This window comes from Schistocerca gregaria, chromosome 9 (assembly GCF_023897955.1).
Source record: "Schistocerca gregaria isolate iqSchGreg1 chromosome 9, iqSchGreg1.2, whole genome shotgun sequence".
Classification (NCBI taxonomy): domain Eukaryota; kingdom Metazoa; phylum Arthropoda; class Insecta; order Orthoptera; family Acrididae; genus Schistocerca; species Schistocerca gregaria.
This window is the reverse complement of record NC_064928.1, coordinates 1,233,199-1,246,599: the sequence shown is the minus strand read 5'-3', so window position 1 is coordinate 1,246,599 and position 13,401 is coordinate 1,233,199.

Here is a 13,401-nt window from a genome sequence, read left to right as displayed (position 1 = left end):
ATTGAATACAACAGTCACCATGCGCACTTTCATCCATGGCAGTAATGTCTCAAACTGTCATCGCTTTGATCGTTCCCTGAAGACCAGTAGTAGTTTCCGATGCACATCTGGAGGCATTCTGTAATCTGTTAACTATCAGAGTGTTGATGAAACACTGAAATTGCATCGGGATTGAATACAGCAGTCACCATGCGCTCTTTCAGCCATGGGAGTAATGTCTCAAACAGTCTACGCAATGATCGTTCCCCGGAAGACCAGTAGTAGTTTCCGATGCACATCTGGAGGCATTTTGTAATCTGTGGGGCTTCAGAGTGTTCATGAAACTCAGTAATTGCATCGGGATTGAATACAACATTCACCATGCGCACTTTCCTCCATGGGAGTAATGTCTCAAACAGTTAACGCTTTGATCGTTCCCTGGAAGACCAGTAATAGTTTCCGGTGCACATCTGACGGCATTCTGTAATCTGTGGAACATCAGAGTGTTGATGAAACACAGAAATTGCATCGGGATAGAACACAACAGTCACCACGCCTACTTTCCTCCATGGGAGTAATGTCTCAAACAGTCAACTATTTGATCGTTCCCTGGAAGACCAGTAGTAGTTTCCGATGCACATCTGGAGGCATTCTGTAATCTGTGGACTATCAGAGTGTTGATGAAACACAGAAATTGCATCGGGATTGAATACAACAGTCGCCATGCGCACTTTCCAGCATGGGAGTAATGTCTCAAACAGTCTACGCGTTGATCGATCCCTGGAAGACCAGTAGTAGTTTCCGATGCACATGTGGAGGAATTCTGTAATCTGTGGACTTTCAGAGTGTTGATGAAACACAGAAATTGCATCGTGATGGAATACAACAGTCACCATGGGCACTTTCCTCCATGGGAGTAATGTCTCAAACAGTTAACGCTTTGATCGTTCCCTGGAAGACCAGTAGTAGTTTCCGGTGCACATCTGGCGGCATTCTGTAATCTGTGGAACATCAGAGTGTTGATGAAACATAGAAATTGCATCGGGATAGAACACAACAGTCACCACGCCCACATTCCTCCATGGGAGTAATGTCTCAAACAGTCTACTATTTGATCGTCCCCTGGAAGACCAGTAGTAGTTTGTGATGCACATGTGGAGGTATACTGTAATCTGTGGAACATCAGAGTGTTGATGAAACACAGAAATTGCATCGGGATGGGATACAACAGCCACCATGCGCACTTTCCTCCTTGGGAGTAATGTCTCAAACAGTCTACGTTTCGATCTTTCCCTGGAAGACCAGTAGTAGTTTCCGATGCACATCTTGAGGTATTCTGTAATCTGTGGACCTTCAAAGTGTTGATGAAAGACAGAAATTGCATCAGGATTGAATACAACAGTGACCATGCTCACTTTCCTCCATGGGAGTAATGTCTCAAAGGGTCTACGTTTTTATCGTTCCCTGGAAGACCAGTAGTAGTTTCCATTGCACATCTGGAGGCATTCTGTAATCTGTGGACTATCAGAGTGTTGTTGAAACACAGAAATTGCATCGGGATTGAATACAACAGTCACCATGCGCACTTTCATCCATGGGAGTAATGTCTCAAACTGTCATCGCTTTGATCGTTCCCTGAAGACCAGTAGTAGTTTCCGATGCACATCTGGAGGCATTCTGTAATCTGTTAACTATCAGAGTGTTGATGAAACACTGAAATTGCATCGGGATTGAATACAGCAGTCACCATGCGCTCTTTCAGCCATGGGAGTAATGTCTCAACAGTCTACGCAATGATCGTTCCCCGGAAGACCAGTAGTAGTTTCCGATGCACATCTGGAGGCATTTTGTAATCTGTGGAGCTTCAGAGTGTTCATGAAACTCAGAAATTGCATCGGGATTGAATACAACATTCACCATGCGCACTTTCCTCCATGGGAGTAATGTCTCAAATAGTTAACGCTTTGATCGTTCCCTGGAAGACCAGTAATAGTTTCCGGTGCACATCTGGCGGCATTCTGTAATCTGTGGAACATCAGAGTGTTGATGAAACACAGAAATTGCATCGGGATAGAACACAACAGTCACCACGCCTACTTTCCTCCATGGGAGTAATGTCTCAAACAGTCAACTATTTGATCGTTCCCTGGAAGACCAGTAGTAGTTTCCTATGCACATCTGGAGGCATTCTGTAATCTGTGGACTATCAGAGTGTTGATGAAACACAGAAATTGCATCGGGATTGAATACAACAGTCGCCATGCGCACTTTCCAGCATGGGAGTAATGTCTCTAACAGTCTACGCTTTGATCGTTCCCTGGAAGACCAGTAGTAGTTTCCGATGCACATCTGGATACGTTCTGTAATCTGTATACTATCAGAGTGTTGTTCAAAAACAGAAATAGCATCGGGATTGAATACAACAGTCGCCATGCGCACTTTCCTCCATGGGATTAATGTCTCAAACAGTCAACATTTTGATCGTTCCCTGGAAGACCATTAGTAGTTTCCGAAGCACATCTGGGGGCATTGTGTAATGTGTGGACTATCAGAGTGTTGATGAAACGCAGAAATTGCATCGGGATTGAATACAACAGTCAATATGCGCAAATTCCTCCAAGGGGTTATTGTCTCAAACAGTCTACGTTTTGATCGTTCCCTGAAAGACCTTGAGTAGTTTCCGAAGCACATCTTGGGAGCATTCTGTAATGTGTGGACTATCAGAGTGTTGATGAAACACAGAAATTGCATCGGGATTGAATACAACAGTCACCATGCGAACTTTCCTCCATGTGAGTAATGTCTCAAACAGTCTACGCTTTGATCGTTGCCTGGAAGAGCAGTAGTAATTTCCGATACACATCTGGAGGCATTCTGTAATCATTGGACCTTCAAAGTGTTGATGAAACGCAGAAATAGCATTGGGATTGAATACAACAGTTACCACGCGCACTTTCCTCCATGGGAGTAATGTCTCAAACAGTCTACGCATTGATCGTTCCCTGGAAGACCAGTAGTAGTTTCCGATGCACATCTGGAGGCATTCTGTAATCTGTGGACTATCAGAGTGTTGATGAAACACAGAAATTGCATCGGGATGGAATACAGCATCACCATGCGCACTTTCCTCCATGGGAGTAATGTCTCAAACAGTCTACGCTTCGATCGTTCCCTGGAAGACCAGTAGTAGTTTCCGATGCACATCTGGAGGTATTCTGTAATCTGTGGACCTTCAAAGCGTTGGTGAAAGACAGATATTGCAACAGGATTGAATACAACAGTCACCATGTGCACTTTCCTACATGGGAGTAATGTCTCAAACAGTCTACGCTTTTATCGTTCCCTGGAAGACCAGTAGTAGTTTCCGATGCACATCTGGAGGCATTCTGTAATCTGTGGACTGTCAGAGTGTTGTTGAAACACAGAAATTGCATCGGGATTGAATACAACAGTCACCATGCGCACTTTCCTCCATGGGAGTAATGTCTCAAACTGTCATCGCTTTGATCGTTCCCTGGAAAACTAGTAGTACTTTCCGATGCACATCTGGAAGCATTCTGTAATCTGTGGACTATCAGAGTGTTGTTGAAACACTGAAAGTGCATCGGGATTGAATACAGCAGTCACCATGCGCGCTTTCAGCCATGGGAGTAATGTCTCAAACAGTCTACGCTTTGATCGTTCCCTGGAGGACCAGTAGTACTTTCCGATGCACATCCTGAGGCATTCTGTAATCTGTTTACTATCAGAGTGTTGTTGAAACACAGAAATTGCATCGGGATTGAATACAGCAGTCACCATGCGCACTTTCAGCCATGGGAGTAATGTCTCAAACAGTTAACGCTTTGATCGTTCCCTGGAAGACCAGTAGTAGTTTCCGCTGCACATCTGGCGGCATTCTGTAATCTGTGGAACATCAGAGTGTTGATCAAACACAGAAATACCATCGGGATGGAATACAACAGTCACAATGCGCACTTTCCACCATGGGAGTAATGTCTCAAACAGTCTACGCTTTGATCGTTCCCTGGAATACCAGTAGTACTTTCCGATGCACATCTGGAGGCATTCTGTAATCTGTTTACTATCAGAGTGTTGTTGAAACACAGAAATTGCATCGGGATTGAATACAGCAGTCACCATGCGCACTTTCAGCCATGGGAGTAATGTCTCAAACAGTCTACGCTTTGATCGTTCCCTGGAAGACCAGTAGTACTTTCCGATGCACATCCTGAGGCATTCTGTAACCTGTGGAGTATCAGAGTGTTGATGAATCACATAAATTGCATCGGTATTGAATACAACAGCCACCATGCGCACTTTCCTCCATGGTAGTAATGCCTCAAACAGTTAACGCTTTGATCGTTCCCTGGAAGACCAGTAGTAGTTTCCGCTGCACATCTGGCGGCATTCTGTAATCTGTGGAACATCAGAGTGTTGATCAAACACAGAAATACCATCGGGATGGAATACTACAGTCACCATGCGCACTTTCCTCCATGGGAGTAATGTCTCAAAGAGTCTACGATTTGATCGTTCCCTACAAGACCAGTAGTAGTTTCCGATGCACATCCGGAGGCGTTCTGCAATCTGTGGACCTTCAAAGTGTTGATGAAACACAGAAATTCCATCGGGATTGAATACAACAGTCACCATGCGCACTTTCCTAGATGGGAGTATTGACTCAAACAGTTAACGCTTTGATCGTACCCTGGAAGACCAGTAGTAGCTTCCGATGCACATCTGGAGGTATTCTGTAATCTGTGGATCTTCAAAGTATTGACGAAAGACAGAAATTGCCACGGGATTGAATACAACAGTCATCATGCGCATTTTCCTCCATGGGAGTAATGTCTCAAACCGTCTACGCTTTGATCGTTCCCTGGAAGACCAGTAGTTGATTCCGATGCACATTGCATTCGTTCTGCAATCTGTATACTATCAGAGTGTTGTTCAAACACAGAAATTGCATCGGGATTGAAAACAACAGTCGCCATACACACTTTCCACCATGGGAGTAATGTCTCTAAGAGTCTACGCATTCATCGTTCCCTGGAAGACCAGTAGTAGTTTCCGACGCACATCTGGATACGTTCTGTAATCTGTATACTATCAGAGTGTTGTTCAAAAACAGAAATATCATCGGGATTGAATACAACAGTCGCCATGCGCACTTTCCTCCATGGGATTAATGTCTCAAACTGTCTACGTTTTGATCCTTCCCTGAAAGACCATTAGTAGTTTCCGAAGCAATCTGGGAGCATTCTGTAATGTGTGGACTATCAGAGTGTTGATGAAACACAGAAATTGCATCGGGATGAATACAACAGTCACCATGCGCACTTTCCTCCATAGGAGTAATGTCTCAAACAGTCTACGCATTGATCGTTCCCTGGAAGACCAGTAGTAGTTTCCGATGCACATCTGGAGGAATTATGTAATCTGTGGACTATCAGAGTGTTGATGAAACACAGAAATTGCATCGGGATGGAATACAACAGTCACCATGCGCACTTTCCTCCATGGGAGTAATGTCTCTAAACAGTGTACACTTCGATCGTTCCCTGGAAGACCAGTAGTAGTTTCCGATGCACATCTGGAGGTATTCTGTAATCTGTGGACCTTCAAAGTGTTGATGAAAGACAGAAATTGCAACAGGATTGAATACAACAGTCACCATGCGCACTTTCCTCCATGGGAGTAATGTCTCAAACAGTCTACGCTTTTATCGTTCCCTGGAAGACCAGTAGTAGTTTCCGATGCACATCTGGAGGCATTCTGTAATCTGTGGACTATCAGAGTGTTGTTGAAACACAGAAATTGCATCGGGATTGAATACAACAGTCACCATGCGCTCTTTCCTCCATGGGAGTAATGTCTCAAAGAGTCTACGTTTTAATCGTTGGCTGGAAGACCAGTAGTAGTTTCCGATGAACATCTGGAGGCATTCTGTAATCTGTGGACTATCAGAGTGTTGATGAAACACAGAAAATGCATCGGGATTGAATACAACAGTCACCATGCGAACTTTCCTCCATGAGAGTAATGTCTCAAACAGACTACCCTTTGATCGTTCCCTGGAAGACCAGTAGTAGTTTCCGATGCACATCCGGAGGTGTTCTGCAATCTTTGCACCTTCAAAGTGTTGATGATACACAGAAATTGCATCGGGATTGAATACAACAGTCACCATGCGCACTTTCCTCAATGGGAGCAATGTCTCAAACAGTCTACCCTTTGATCGTTCCCTGGAAGACCAGTAGTAGTTTCCGATGCATATCTGGAGGCATTCTGTTATCTGTGGACCTTCAAAGTGTTGATGAAACACAGATATTGCATCGGGATAGAAGATAACAGTCACTACGCGCAGTTTCCTGCATGGGCGTAATGTCTCAAACAGTCTACTATTTGATCGTTCCCTTTAAGACTAGTAGTAGTTTCTGATGCACATGTGGAGGTATACTGTAATCTGTGGAACATCAGAGTGTTGATGAACACAGAAATTGCATCGGGATGGAGTACAACAGCCACCATGCGCACTTTCCTCCTTGGGAGTAATGTCTCAAACAGTCTACGTTTCGATCGTTCCCTGGAAGACCAGTAGTAGTTTCCGATGCACATCTGGAGGCATTCTGTAATCTGTGGACTATCAGAGTGTTCATGAAACACCGAAATTGCATCGGTATTGAATACAACAGTCACCATGCGCACTTTCGTAGATGGGAGTAATGACTCAAACAGTTAACGCTTTGATCGTTCCCTGGAAGACCAGTAGTAGTTTCCGATGCTCATCTGGAGGTATTCTGTAATCTGTGGATCTTCAAAGTGTTGACGAAAGACAGAAATTGCCTCGGGATTGAATACAACAGTCATCATGCGCATTTTCCTCAATGGGTGTTATGTCTCAAACCGTCTACGCCTTGATCGTTCCCTGGAAGATCAGTAGTTCATTCCGATGCACATTGGATTCGTTCTGCAATCTGTATACTATCAGAGTGTTGTTCAAACACAGAAATTGCATCGGGATTGAATACAACAGTCAATATGCGCAATTTCCTCCATGGGATTAATGTCTCAAACAGTCTACGTTTTGATCGTTCCCTGAAAGACCTTTAGTAGTTTCCGAAGCACATCTGGGAGCATTCTGTAATGTGTGGACTATCAGAGTGTTGATGAAACACAGAAATTGCATCGGGATTGAATACAACAGTCACCATGCGAACTTTCCTCCATGTAAGTAATGTCTCAAAGAGTCTACGCTTTGATCGTTGCCTGGAAGAGCAGTAGTAGTTTCCGATACACATCTGGAGGCATTCTGTAATCATTGGACCTTCAAAGTGTTGATGAAACGCAGAAATAGCATTGGGATTGAATACAACAGTTACCATGCGCACTTTCCTCCATGGGAGTAATGCCTCAAACAGTCTACGCATTGATCGTTCCCTGGAAGACCAGTAGTAGTTTCCGATGCACATCTGGAGGAATTCTGTAATCTGTGGACCTTCAAAGCGTTGATGAAAGACAGAAATTGCAACAGGATTGAATACAACAGTCACCATGCGCACTTTCCTCCATGGGAGTAATGTCTCAAACAGTCTACGCTTTTATCGTTCCCTGGAAGACCAGTAGTAGTTTCCGATGCACATCTGGAAGCATTCTGTAATCTGTGGACTATCAGAGTGTTGATGAAACACAGAAATTGCATCGGGATGGAATACAACATCACCATGCGCACTTTCCTCCATGGGAGTAATGTCTCAAACAGACTATGCTTCGATCGTTCCCTGGAAGACCTGTAGTAGTTTCCGATGCACATTTGGTGGTATTCTGTAATCTGTGGACCTTCAAAGCGTTGATGAAAGACAGAAATTGCAACAGGATTGAATACAACAGGCACCATGCGCACTTTCCTCCATGGGAGTAATGTCTCAAACAGTCTACGCATTTATCGTTACCTGGAAGACCAGTAGTAGTTTCCGATGCACATCTGGAGGCATTCTGTAATCTGTGGACTGTCAGAGTGTTGTTGAATCACAGAAATTGCATCGGGATTGAATACAACAGTCACCTTGCGCACTTTCCTCCATGGGAGTAATGTCTCTAAAAGTCTACGCTTTGATCGTTCCCTGGAAGGCCAGTAGTAGGTTCCGATGCACATCTGGAGGCATTCTGTAATCTGTTTACTATCAGAGTGTTGTTGAAAACAGAAATTGCATCGGGATTTAATACAACAGTCACCATGCGGAATTTCCTCCATGGGAGTAATGTCTCAAACAGTCTACGCTTTGATCGTTCCCTGGAATACCAGTAGTACTTTCCGATGCACATCTGGAGGCATTCTGTAATCTGTGGACTATCAGAGTGTTGTTGAAACTCTAAAATTGCATCGGGATTGAATACAGCAGTCACCACGCGCACTTTCAGCCATGGGAGTAATGTCTCAAACTGTCTACGCTTTGATCGTTCCCTGGAGGACCAGTAGTACATTCCGATGCACATTATGAGGCATTCTGTAATCTGTGGAGTATCAGAGTGTTGGTCAAACACAGAAAGAACATCGGGATGGAATACAACAGTCACAATGCGCACTTTCCTCCATGGGAGTAATGTCTCAAAGAGTCTACGTTTAGATCGTTCCCTACAAGACCAGTTGTAGTGTCCGATGCACATCCAGAGGCGTTCTGCAATCTGTGGACCTTCAAAGTGGTGATGAAACACAGAAATTCCATCGGGATTGAATACAACAGTCACCATGCGCACTTTCCTCCATGGGAGTAATGTCTCAAACAGTCTACGCTTTGATCGTTCCCTGGAAGACCAGTAGTAGTTTCCGATGCACATCTGTAGGCATTCTGATTTCTGTGGACCTTCAAAGTGTTGATGAAACACAGAAATTGCATCGGGATAGAACACAACAGTCACCACGCCCACTTTCCTCCATGGGAGTAATGTCTCAAACAGTCTACTATTTATCGTTCCCTGGAAGACCAGTAGTAGTTTCTGATGCACATGTGGAGGTATACTGTAATCTGTGGAACATCAGAGTGTTGATGAACACAGAAATTGCATCGGGATGGAGTACAACAGCCACCATGCGCACTTTCCTCCTTGGGAGTAATGTCTCAAACAGTCTACGTTTCGATCGTTCCCTGGAAGACCAGTAGTAGTTTCCGATGCACATCTGGAGGCATTCTGTAATCTGTGGACTATCAGAGTGTTCATGAAACACCGAAATTGCATCGGTATTGAATACAACAGTCACCATGCGCACTTTCGTAGATGGGAGTAATGACTCAAACAGTTAACGCTTTGATCGTTCCCTGGAAGACCAGTAGTAGTTTCCGATGCTCATCTGGAGGTATTCTGTAATCTGTGTATCTTCAAAGTGTTGACGAAAGACAGAAATTGCCTCGGGATTGAATACAACAGTCATCATGCGCATTTTCCTCAATGGGTGTTATGTCTCAAACCGTCTACGCCTTGATCGTTCCCTGGAAGATCAGTAGTTCATTCCGATGCACATTGGATTCGTTCTGCAATCTGTATACTATCAGAGTGTTGTTCAAACACAGAAATTGCATCGGGATTGAATACAACAGTCAATATGCGCAATTTCCTCCATGGGATTAATGTCTCAAACAGTCTACGTTTTGATCGTTCCCTGAAAGACCTTTAGTAGTTTCCGAAGCACATCTGGGAGCATTCTGTAATGTGTGGACTATCAGAGTGTTGATGAAACACAGAAATTGCATCGGGATTGAATACAACAGTCACCATGCGAACTTTCCTCCATGTAAGTAATGTCTCAAAGAGTCTACGCTTTGATCGTTGCCTGGAAGAGCAGTAGTAGTTTCCGATACACATCTGGAGGCATTCTGTAATCATTGGACCTTCAAAGTGTTGATGAAACGCAGAAATAGCATTGGGATTGAATACAACAGTTACCATGCGCACTTTCCTCCATGGGAGTAATGCCTCAAACAGTCTACGCATTGATCGTTCCCTGGAAGACCAGTAGTAGTTTCCGATGCACATCTGGAGGAATTCTGTAATCTGTGGACCTTCAAAGCGTTGATGAAAGACAGAAATTGCAACAGGATTGAATACAACAGTCACCATGCGCACTTTCCTCCATGGGAGTAATGTCTCAAACAGTCTACGCTTTTATCGTTCCCTGGAAGACCAGTAGTAGTTTCCGATGCACATCTGGAAGCATTCTGTAATCTGTGGACTATCAGAGTGTTGATGAAACACAGAAATTGCATCGGGATGGAATACAACATCACCATGCGCACTTTCCTCCATGGGAGTAATGTCTCAAACAGACTATGCTTCGATCGTTCCCTGGAAGACCTGTAGTAGTTTCCGATGCACATTTGGTGGTATTCTGTAATCTGTGGACCTTCAAAGCGTTGATGAAAGACAGAAATTGCAACAGGATTGAATACAACAGGCACCATGCGCACTTTCCTCCATGGGAGTAATGTCTCAAACAGTCTACGCATTTATCGTTACCTGGAAGACCAGTAGTAGTTTCCGATGCACATCTGGAGGCATTCTGTAATCTGTGGACTGTCAGAGTGTTGTTGAATCACAGAAATTGCATCGGGATTGAATACAACAGTCACCTTGCGCACTTTCCTCCATGGGAGTAATGTCTCTAACAGTCTACGCTTTGATCGTTCCCTGGAAGGCCAGTAGTAGGTTCCGATGCACATCTGGAGGCATTCTGTAATCTGTTTACTATCAGAGTGTTGTTGAAAACAGAAATTGCATCGGGATTTAATACAACAGTCACCATGCGGAATTTCCTCCATGGGAGTAATGTCTCAAACAGTCTACGCTTTGATCGTTCCCTGGAATACCAGTAGTACTTTCCGATGCACATCTGGAGGCATTCTGTAATCTGTGGACTATCAGAGTGTTGTTGAAACTCTAAAATTGCATCGGGATTGAATACAGCAGTCACCACGCGCACTTTCAGCCATGGGAGTAATGTCTCAAACTGTCTACGCTTTGATCGTTCCCTGGAGGACCAGTAGTACATTCCGATGCACATTATGAGGCATTCTGTAATCTGTGGAGTATCAGAGTGTTGGTCAAACACAGAAAGAACATCGGGATGGAATACAACAGTCACAATGCGCACTTTCCTCCATGGGAGTAATGTCTCAAAGAGTCTACGTTTAGATCGTTCCCTACAAGACCAGTTGTAGTGTCCGATGCACATCCAGAGGCGTTCTGCAATCTGTGGACCTTCAAAGTGGTGATGAAACACAGAAATTCCATCGGGATTGAATACAACAGTCACCATGCGCACTTTCCTCCATGGGAGTAATGTCTCAAACAGTCTACGCTTTGATCGTTCCCTGGAAGACCAGTAGTAGTTTCCGATGCACATCTGTAGGCATTCTGATTTCTGTGGACCTTCAAAGTGTTGATGAAACACAGAAATTGCATCGGGATAGAACACAACAGTCACCACGCCCACTTTCCTCCATGGGAGTAATGTCTCAAACAGTCTACTATTTATCGTTCCCTGGAAGACCAGTAGTAGTTTCTGATGCACATGTGGAGGTATACTGTAATCTGTGGAAAATCAGAGTGTTGATGAAACACAGAAAATGCATCGGGATGGAATACAACAGCCACCATGCGCACTTTCCTCCTTGGGAGTAATGTCTCTAACAGTCTACGCTTTGATCGTTCCCTGGAATACCAGTAGTACTTTCCGATGCACATCTGGAGGCATTCTGTAATCTGTGGACTATCAGAGTGTTGTTGAAACACTGAAATTGCATCGGGATTGAATACAGCAGTCACCATGCGAACTTTCCTCCATGAGAGTAATGTCTCAAACAGACTACCCTTTGATCGTTCCCTGGAAGACCAGTAGTAGTTTCCGATGCACATCCGGAGGTGTTCTGCAATCTTTGCACCTTCAAAGTGTTGATGATACACAGAAATTGCATCGGGATTGAATACAACAGTCACCATGCGCACTTTCCTCAATGGGAGCAATGTCTCAAACAGTCTACCCTTTGATCGTTCCCTGGAAGACCAGTAGTAGTTTCCGATGCATATCTGGAGGCATTCTGTTATCTGTGGACCTTCAAAGTGTTGATGAAACACAGATATTGCATCGGGATAGAAGATAACAGTCACCACGCGCAGTTTCCTGCATGGGCGTAATGTCTCAAACAGTCTACTATTTGATCGTTCCCTTTAAGACCAGTAGTAGTTTCTGATGCACATGTGGAGGTATACTGTAATCTGTGGAACATCAGAGTGTTGATGAACACAGAAATTGCATCGGGATGGAGTACAACAGCCACCATGCGCACTTTCCTCCTTGGGAGTAATGTCTCAAACAGTCTACGTTTCGATCGTTCCCTGGAAGACCAGTAGTAGTTTCCGATGCACATCTGGAGGCATTCTGTAATCTGTGGACTATCAGAGTGTTCATGAAACACCGAAATTGCATCGGTATTGAATACAACAGTCACCATGCGCACTTTCGTAGATGGGAGTAATGACTCAAACAGTTAACGCTTTGATCGTTCCCTGGAAGACCAGTAGTAGTTTCCGATGCTCATCTGGAGGTATTCTGTAATCTGTGGATCTTCAAAGTGTTGACGAAAGACAGAAATTGCCTCGGGATTGAATACAACAGTCATCATGCGCATTTTCCTCAATGGGTGTTATGTCTCAAACCGTCTACGCCTTGATCGTTCCCTGGAAGATCAGTAGTTCATTCCGATGCACATTGGATTCGTTCTGCAATCAGTATACTATCAGAGTGTTGTTCAAACACAGAAATTGCATCGGGATTGAATACAACAGTCAATATGCGCAATTTCCTCCATGGGATTAATGTCTCAAACAGTCTACGTTTTGATCGTTCCCTGAAAGACCTTTAGTAGTTTCCGAAGCACATCTGGGAGCATTCTGTAATGTGTGGACTATCAGAGTGTTGATGAAACACAGAAATTGCATCGGGATTGAATACAACAGTCACCATGCGAACTTTCCTCCATGTAAGTAATGTCTCAAAGAGTCTACGCTTTGATCGTTGCCTGGAAGAGCAGTAGTAGTTTCCGATACACATCTGGAGGCATTCTGTAATCATTGGACCTTCAAAGTGTTGATAAAACGCAGAAATAGCATTGGGATTGAATACAACAGTTACCATGCGCACTTTCCTCCATGGGAGTAATGCCTCAAACAGTCTACGCATTGATCGTTCCCTGGAAGACCAGTAGTAGTTTCCGATGCACATCTGGAGGAATTCTGTAATCTGTGGACCTTCAAAGCGTTGATGAAAGACAGAAATTGCAACAGGATTGAATACAACAGTCACCATGCGCACTTTCCTCCATGGGAGTAATGTCTCAAACAGTCTACGCTTTTATCGTTCCCTGG